Here is an 8,272-nt window from a genome sequence, read left to right as displayed (position 1 = left end):
CTTTGGGCCAGTGCAAGCTGGCAGTGTGCTGTCCTATCAACTTCCACAGCCAAAGACCCGTGAAATTGTGAAAATTGCCATGCCCCTTCTCCACTAATACTTCCGTTAGATGGCAACAGGCTTCAGTCTTCCCAGTGTGCTTACGTCCTTAGCCATCAGGGGCAGTTCCAGGTCAAGGCATTAGAGACAACCTACGAGATGTCACAAAGTCGAGTTTGCTACAAGGGAGCAGAGCAGCAGTCCGGAATGGCATCAGCTAAGGAAAATGAGAATAACATCGTCTCGTTTCCGAGAGATTTGCCATGTCCGGGGAGAGACCTCAGCGGACCGCCTAGCTGAGCGGATGTTCAAGGGATCTGGTGTGCAGACCGTGGAGATGAAGAGGGGGCTAGCCATGGAGCCAGTGGCAGTACAGGAGTACTGCACACTGAAGAATGTTAACTTCTTTCCATGTGGCTTCGTAGTGCACCCAGATGCTCCGTGGTTAGGATCCTCTCCAGATGGCATCATATTTGATCCCAGTGTGAGACCACACTTTGGACTCTTAGAGGTCAAGTGCCCAAATGTACCAAGTTAGGTTGACTGCCTTTACCTGAGGATACAGAATGGAGAGCTGAAGTTAAAGAGATTTCATGCTTACTACTGGCAGGTGCAAGGTCAAATTCTTCTCACAGGTTGTAGCTGGTGTGACTTTGTCATCTGTGCACAGGAAGACATCCTAGTTGAAAGGATATCTAAAGATCTACAGGTTTCAAAAACTATAAGAGAGAAGGTTGAACACTTTTATTTTTACCACTACTTGCAGAAGTGTCTCTCGCACCTGAATGGATCCCCTGCATGGGTGCAAAGTTTAGTGGTTTCATGAAAAATAAGTATTGATGTTCTTGTGAAGAAAACTGCAGTATAATATATTTGTTTAAAATAATGTATTTCAGCAAATGTTCATCAGTTCAGTTAATCAATTACACATCTCTAACATTGTATTCAGTCTTGCATTCTGGCTATTCTGTGTTTACTTGATTTCTTTCCCCCACCCCTAAACTCATTGCCTAATTAAAGCCAATTACAAGCTCCACACAAACTGATATTCACTACAACACAAATGATTGATACATGTCGTAGATAAACAAATTATTATTTTGCTACTACCAAATAAACATGTGTACATTTACACTGGCTTGGCCCATGCTCTGACCAAAGGTCCGTTTTGATAGTTGACCAACAGGCAAATAATTGGTTGATGCTGCCTGAGATGGTCAGGGGGATAACTGTGTCAAACAGCTTGTGCTCCTTTACTCTGAAGATCATTCTTTCAACATGTACTCTCAGCCTGGCAATGGATTGGGTCTCCCTAACCTCATGCGCTGGCATCTGTGTGCGTCTTGACAGAAATGCTGGCCGGTAGACCTTGCACGGAACAATGTCATCTACGAGAAAGCCCTTATCCACCATAATGGCCATGTCAGGGGGGAGTAAGGAAATAATTCCAGACTGCTTGAAGATCTCCTTGTCACTCACAGATCCAGCACACAACGATGACATAAAAGTGACAGCTCCATATGGTGACATTCCCAACATGCCCTTAAAGGTACAGTGTGACTTGTAGGAAGAAAACACCTCACTCTGCAGTAGTAGTGAAGATGTTGTCTGGCAGCGGAGTTCAGTGCAGTCGATCACTACCTGGGTGTCTGGATAGTCCTTGAACTCGGGTGGCAGGTGGGCTTTGATGGTTTCCCTGGGGATCCATATCCGTGCTGATCCAAGCAGACAGCAGAGGAAGTTGGCCCAAGAGATGATAATCCGGCTCACTGTCGATTGGTGGATGCTGAACCAATGGGCCAAATCCTTCTGCTTCAGACCCAGCGACAGATGAGTCATAAACAAGTAGAACTCGTCGATTGATGGCAGTGTCTGAACGAACGTAAAGAAAAACGTTTTAGTACAATATAGTCCTTACATTCGGTCCATAACAAAAAGTAAATCATGTTTTGAAATTACAGTAAGATCAAATAATATTCTAAGTATTTAATGAAGTTGTCCCTTACCGGTTTTCTTCGAGTAACACTTGTTTCAGATGGATTGGTGCTTGTGACTTATAAACTTGGTCTCTGCTGCCAGCTCAGTCAAGTGCCAGAAGGCCATCAGGTGAGTGTAGATTGCAAATCTAAAGACAGACCCAGAGTATTTGAATACCAAAAAAGCTCATTACTATTATTGCCCATCTTCTCTAAGCATCAAGTAGCACTAGACATGACCTTTCTGCTATTGTAGCCTTTTTTACTTGTTACTGCAATTCAACTGTAATTCATAGCAGCTATCATCACAGCAGTGAATTTGTTTTAAATGTTCCATTATTTAACCTGGGAAGTGGACTAAGAACCAAATCTTATTTGCAGCGACGACCTGGGAGCATTTTTGGGGGTTAACTGAAATCTAATGTAAAGACAATATACAGTTGAAGTCGGAAGTTTACATACACTTAGGTCGGAGTCATTGAAACTCGTTTTTCAACCACTCCACAAATTTCTTGTTAACAAACTATAGTTTTGGCAAGTCGGTTAGGACATCTACTTTGTGCATGACACAATACATTTTTCCAACAGTTGTTTACAGATAGATTATTTCACTTATAACTCACTGTATCACAATTACAGTGGGTCTGAAGTTTACATACACGAAGTTGACTGTGCCTTTAAACAGCTTGATAAAATCCAGAAAATTATTCCATGGCTTTAGAAGCTTCTGATAGGCTAATTGACATCATTTGAGTCAATTGGAGGTGTATCTGTGGAAATATTTCAAGGCCTACCTTCACATTCAGTGCCTCTTTGATTGACTTCATGGGAAAATCAAAAGAAAATCAGCCAAGATCTCAGAAAAACAATTGTAGACATCCATAAGTCTGGTTCATCCTTGGGAGCAATTTCCAAATGCCTGAAGGTACCACGTTCATCTGTACAAACAATAGTACGCAAGTATAAACACCATGGGACCACACAGCCGTCATACCGCTCAAGAAGGAAACGCGTTCTGTGAACGTACTTTGGTGTGAAAAGTGTAAATCAATCCCAGAACAACAGCAAAGGACCTTGTGAAGATGCTGGAGGAAACAGTTACAAAAGTATCTATACACACAGTAAACCGAGTCCTATATTGACATAACCTGAAAGGTCGCTCAGCAAGGAAGATGCCACTGCTCCAAAACCGCCATAAAAAAGCCAGACTACAGTTTGCAACGCACATGGGGACAAAGATCGTACTTTTTGGAGAAATGTCCTCTAGTCTGATGAATCAAAAATAGAACTGTTTGGCCATAATGACCATCGTTATGTTTGGAGGAAAAAGGGGGATGCTTGCAAGGCAAAGAACACCATCCCAACCGTGAAGCATGGGGGTGGCAGCATCATGTTGTGGGAGTGCTTTGATGCAGGAGGGACTGGTGCACTTCACAAAATAGATGGCATCATGAGGAAAGGAAAATTATGTGGATATATTGAAGCAACATCTCAAGACATCAGTCAAGAAGTTAAAGCTTGGTTGCAAATGGGTCTTGATGACCCCAAGCATACTGCCAAAGTTGTGACAAAATGGCTTAATGACAACAACGTCAAGGTATTGGAGTGGCAATTACAAAGCCCTGACCTTAATCCTATAGAACATTTGTGGGCAGAACAGAAAAAGTGTGTGCAAGCTAGGAGGCCAACAAAACTGACTCAGTTACACCAGCTCTGTCAGCAGAAATGGGCCAAAATTCACCCAACTTGTTGTGGAAGGCTACCTGAAACGTTTGACCCAAGTTAAATCATTTAAAGGCAATGCAGCCAAATACTAATTGAGTGTATGTAAACTTCTGACCAACTGAAAATTTGATTAAATAAATAAATAAAAGCTTAAATACATAATTCTCTCTCTCCTATTATTCTGACATTTGACATTCTTAAAATAAAGTGATGATCCTAACTGACCTAAGACTGGGAATTTTTACTAGGATTAAATGTCAGGAATTGTGAAAAACTGAGTTTAAATGTATTTGGCTAAGGTGTATGTAAACTTCCGACTTCAACTGTGCATTCAATGTGCCTACTTATGCTAAGATACGCTAGCCTAGTTTTAAATAACAATGAACACGTTCTTAAAGGTAAGATGGACTTTGGGATAATAATAATAATTCATAGTAAATAAAACAATAGTAATGCTGGATAACAATAAATCGCTACTGTACCTTGTGTAAAAACGCATATCCTCGTCAGAACCAGAAAATTGCACCAAAGCCGTGTTGGGCGGTCAGTTTCTCCAGCTTGGCTCGAAGCTCCTCAATTTCTCTTACGTGCTCATGATTTGCCATTAGGGCCGTGTCCAGGGCTGCGGGTTCAGGGGCTGCACAGTAATCATGTGTCTGGACCTTATCAGAGGTGGTACAGTCCATAGGCAGCAGCGCACCTTGTTATTCATCCTCCTCAGTTTGAGCAGGAGGTTTCAGTCTTCTTTCCCAAACACCAGGTCTCTTTTGAATGTGCCAGTTCCATGCGAAGACTGTAGGAACAAAATCTCTTTTTAGGAATTGTCGCTCCCCAATATTTCCTTCAACAAAGTCACTCTCATTAGCACCTCATTCGCGGGGCTGTAATTTAAACGTAGCCATTGCAAACTATTTCAGTCAGAAATGCATCAACAACAGCTATCAAGCTAATGATAAAAACAATAGCAGAAATTGCTGCAGGAAGAGTCATCAACCCTGTATGAAGTAAATTAGAACGTTGGAGGCGGTATAATGCACAGAGCCTATTGATTGTCTCTTCTCTCTTCAGTCACGTGCTACATCCTGTTGTTATGTGAACGAATGGCTGAGCCTTGGATACATCCAGTATTGCCCCAAACGCGCATTACTTGTTCACTTACAGCCAGTAGTGATCATAACACCCCCACCCCCCTTGTTGAGGCTGGGCAGGGAGTGTTGAACCTGGGCTTGGTGCTGCCCCTGTTGAGGCAGGGCTGGGGGTGTTGAGGCTGGGCCTGGGACTACCCTTGTTGAAGCTGGGCTGATGGTATTTAGTCTAGGCCTGGTACAACCCCTGTTGAGTCTGGGCTGAGCCTTTTGAGGCTGAGCTTGGTGTGTGGAGGCTGGTCCAGGTGCTGCCCCTGTTGAGGCTGGTGCTGGTGGCCCTGTTAGGCCCTGTGTGCTGGGGCCTAATGCTCTCCTGCCCTGAAGGGTGAAAGGAACCACTTACTGTACATACAGTACACATATATAGCAACACAAGAATATAGATGAAGAGAGTAAGCAGTACCTGAACATATAGAAGAGCAGGTAAGCACTCTGGGCTCTGGTCCTCAGCACAGTGGCTTCATTGGACATTGACACTTGGCTGTCATTACAGCAGAACCAGTTTCCACTGGCATTCAAGATGTCACTAATGTAGTGCCCTGTGGAACAAAGAAGACAGACTCCAGGTCAAGGGTCAGGCTCTTGTGGGTAATGGAGTGTGTTTTAACAGTTAAACAGTTCATTTGGAAGGTATTTTATCTGTTACAAGTGTCAAGTTTGGAAATCAGAGATAAACACATACACGTGGCATGCCTCTCCATTCCTTTGAATTAAATTGCGCAAACTCTAAACATATAGCAGTGCTTGTCGGGATGGCACTTCGCTCTGAAGCCTCCAGCCTTGCTCGCTTGGTCTAAGAGGCTATCGGAGGGTCTAATTATCCCCTACACCAGGGTTCCACAACTGGCGGACCGTCGGATGAATTTGGCCCACGGGTGATTTTATTTGGCCCACCCCATGTTTTATGAGCAAACAATTATAATTGTTAAAAGACTGTAAAAACACCAGCAAATCAGTTCCAAGTGATTTTCATTTTGGAAATCTGATCCAAAGTCTTCCTACGCCTAATAAAGAGATATACGTGATTGTACACAAATGTAAGCAAGGTTTGAAATTAGTCAAATATGATATCTGTTTGGGCTTCTTACGGTCAATTTGCAGTCTACAAATTATTATTAATCCCGGCCTTCAACCCTCGATCATTTTCACTCCCTCAGCTTTGGGATACTTGTTTAAATGGCAGAGGTGCACGTGAATGCGCAAATTGAAAGTCGAGGAGAAGGGAGTGATTTGGGATTCAGCCTATGCCATATGTACTGTGCATCTGTATGTGTGTGTTTTAAGGTATTTACTTACCGGAGTTTGCGGAGCCTCCCAAATGAGAGACTACACCAGTCAGCTGGTAGTAGCCATTCACTGACTTCACTGGCTGCTTCTTCAGTAAGAAAACACATGTGATCATTGGATTCTCATTTCCCCTACAGTCCATCACACTGTCTACAGTTCACAACACTACTCGTTTGCAGGAGGTCTACTAGATCATGTACTCCTCATAACTATCTCAGTGTTCTGTCATAACTTATATTTCACTGGTTTCACTCTCTATCTCTCCTCACCACTGAGGCTGTCCACAGCACTTTCCCTGGTTCCTGGTCATTTGAATCTGAGGGGTCAAATATACATATAAAGAGCTGTGAAAACGTGGTCGCTTGTCTGAATTGCTCTGGTCTAAAACAGCTTCCGTACATCACTAACGATGTCTGAGAAACATTTGAATTTGCAGCTTCTAGCTTCTCTGTCTGCAGGACCGTTTGGGAGTGGGTGGATTGTGTGGTGTTGGAACAAGAGTAGTGTTGTGATGCCATGACCTACCTGAACAGCAGAGGGCGCCATCTTTGGCCTCTCCAGGTGGGTTGGAGACTTGGCTGGCAAGGGTCAGGGGTATGGACACCTGGATATTGGGGGTCTGGTTGGTGAGGGCCTGTGGGCTGGCACTGTGCAGGGGTGGCACCGTGTCCCCACAGAAGTTGGAGAGCCTCAGCTCCGAAGGAAACAAAAGAGGAGCCTCCAGCTTCTCCAACCCCCCAGGTCCTCCAAACCTATTCAGATGCAGAAACAGCACACTGCCCAGAGACAGAGAGGAACAGAGACAGACAATGAAACCAGTCAACAAATAACAGATGAGTGAAATTTGTTCGGTGGTGCTCATCCCTAAGTCCTACAACCTGCTCAGGAAGTAATTACTCCTAAATGCTCAGGACACAATGACCACTCATTTCATTAAATACTGCCAGTTCTATGAGAGGTTTTAAAGGGGCAACTCACAGAGGCAGTGTGTGGAACTGCTCCACCTTTGAGGCGTGGAGGCCCTTGCAGCCCGCACATGTGAATTCAACCTTTTCTCCCTGAGTTAGAAACAAAAGCATTACAAAATGAGTGATACCACTACAATAATAAGATACCGTATTCTGAGACAGTGGGCAGCTTGCCCTGGGTGTTAGTCTCTACACCCAGGGCTAAACCCTACGTGCTGACTTTGAAAGTGAGTGCTAGGCTGCTTGCAAGGTGCGCTCAGAGCTGAAGTCCAATGAGAGGTGATTGTAGTCCTCTCTGGTGGACGACTCGCGCCCACAGCTTCAGAAGCAGGACAAAGAGAAGAAAAATGCATCAGGTTTCTGTTTCAGGTCTTTACAATTTTATGCCATGTGTTTTGTAATATCATTTGAAGAAAGATTATGTTACCAGTAGATACATTACAACCAATGGGAGCTCTTACCTGGTACATGTGCGCACTGAGACAAGCTGGAACTCCAGCTGGGAAACAGGGCAGGTATAGTTCACCCCGAGTGTCTTCAGTATCATGCCCTCCTCCTTCAGCTGGCACAGCATATTCACAAGTAACTCGTGTGCGTCCTATGATGAGAAAGAAAAATACCAAGATGAAATCTAATTATTGAGAGAAAATGAACCCCTACAAAAAGAGTGCATGTTCAGAAGAGAGTAGCGCCTCAGTTACCTGTTGCGTGTCCCCCAGATACTTCAAATCATATCCCGACAAGGAGTACTTGACCTTCCACATGAGGTCTGCTTTTGAGGCCTGGTTTGCGCCACTGTCAGGTAGACCCAAACGGTGCACATCAGACAGACACCTGTAGGGGAGACAGAGAGTAAATTAGCAGCTGACTGGATGGTGTCAACCTACTGGCTTACGGCTGAAGAGGCAGATGAGCATATCCATATATTTTATATCTAGTGGCACCCCATCATTAGAAATTATTAATTCGATTCAATGCAATATCACCTTTGAGGACTGACAATGAAGCAAAACAAAACAAATGTGTTGTTTATTCTCTTAAGATATTTGGTTTGGATACTGATCTCATTTCCAGAGCATTTTAAAAGCTACCAAATGTCCCATACTAATGTGGAATGTTCAGTCAATGACCT

Source organism: Oncorhynchus clarkii, chromosome 17, assembly GCF_045791955.1.
Source record: "Oncorhynchus clarkii lewisi isolate Uvic-CL-2024 chromosome 17, UVic_Ocla_1.0, whole genome shotgun sequence".
NCBI lineage: Eukaryota > Metazoa > Chordata > Actinopteri > Salmoniformes > Salmonidae > Oncorhynchus > Oncorhynchus clarkii.
The sequence above is the reverse complement of the archived record's forward strand: the minus strand, read 5'-3'. Positions refer to the sequence as shown.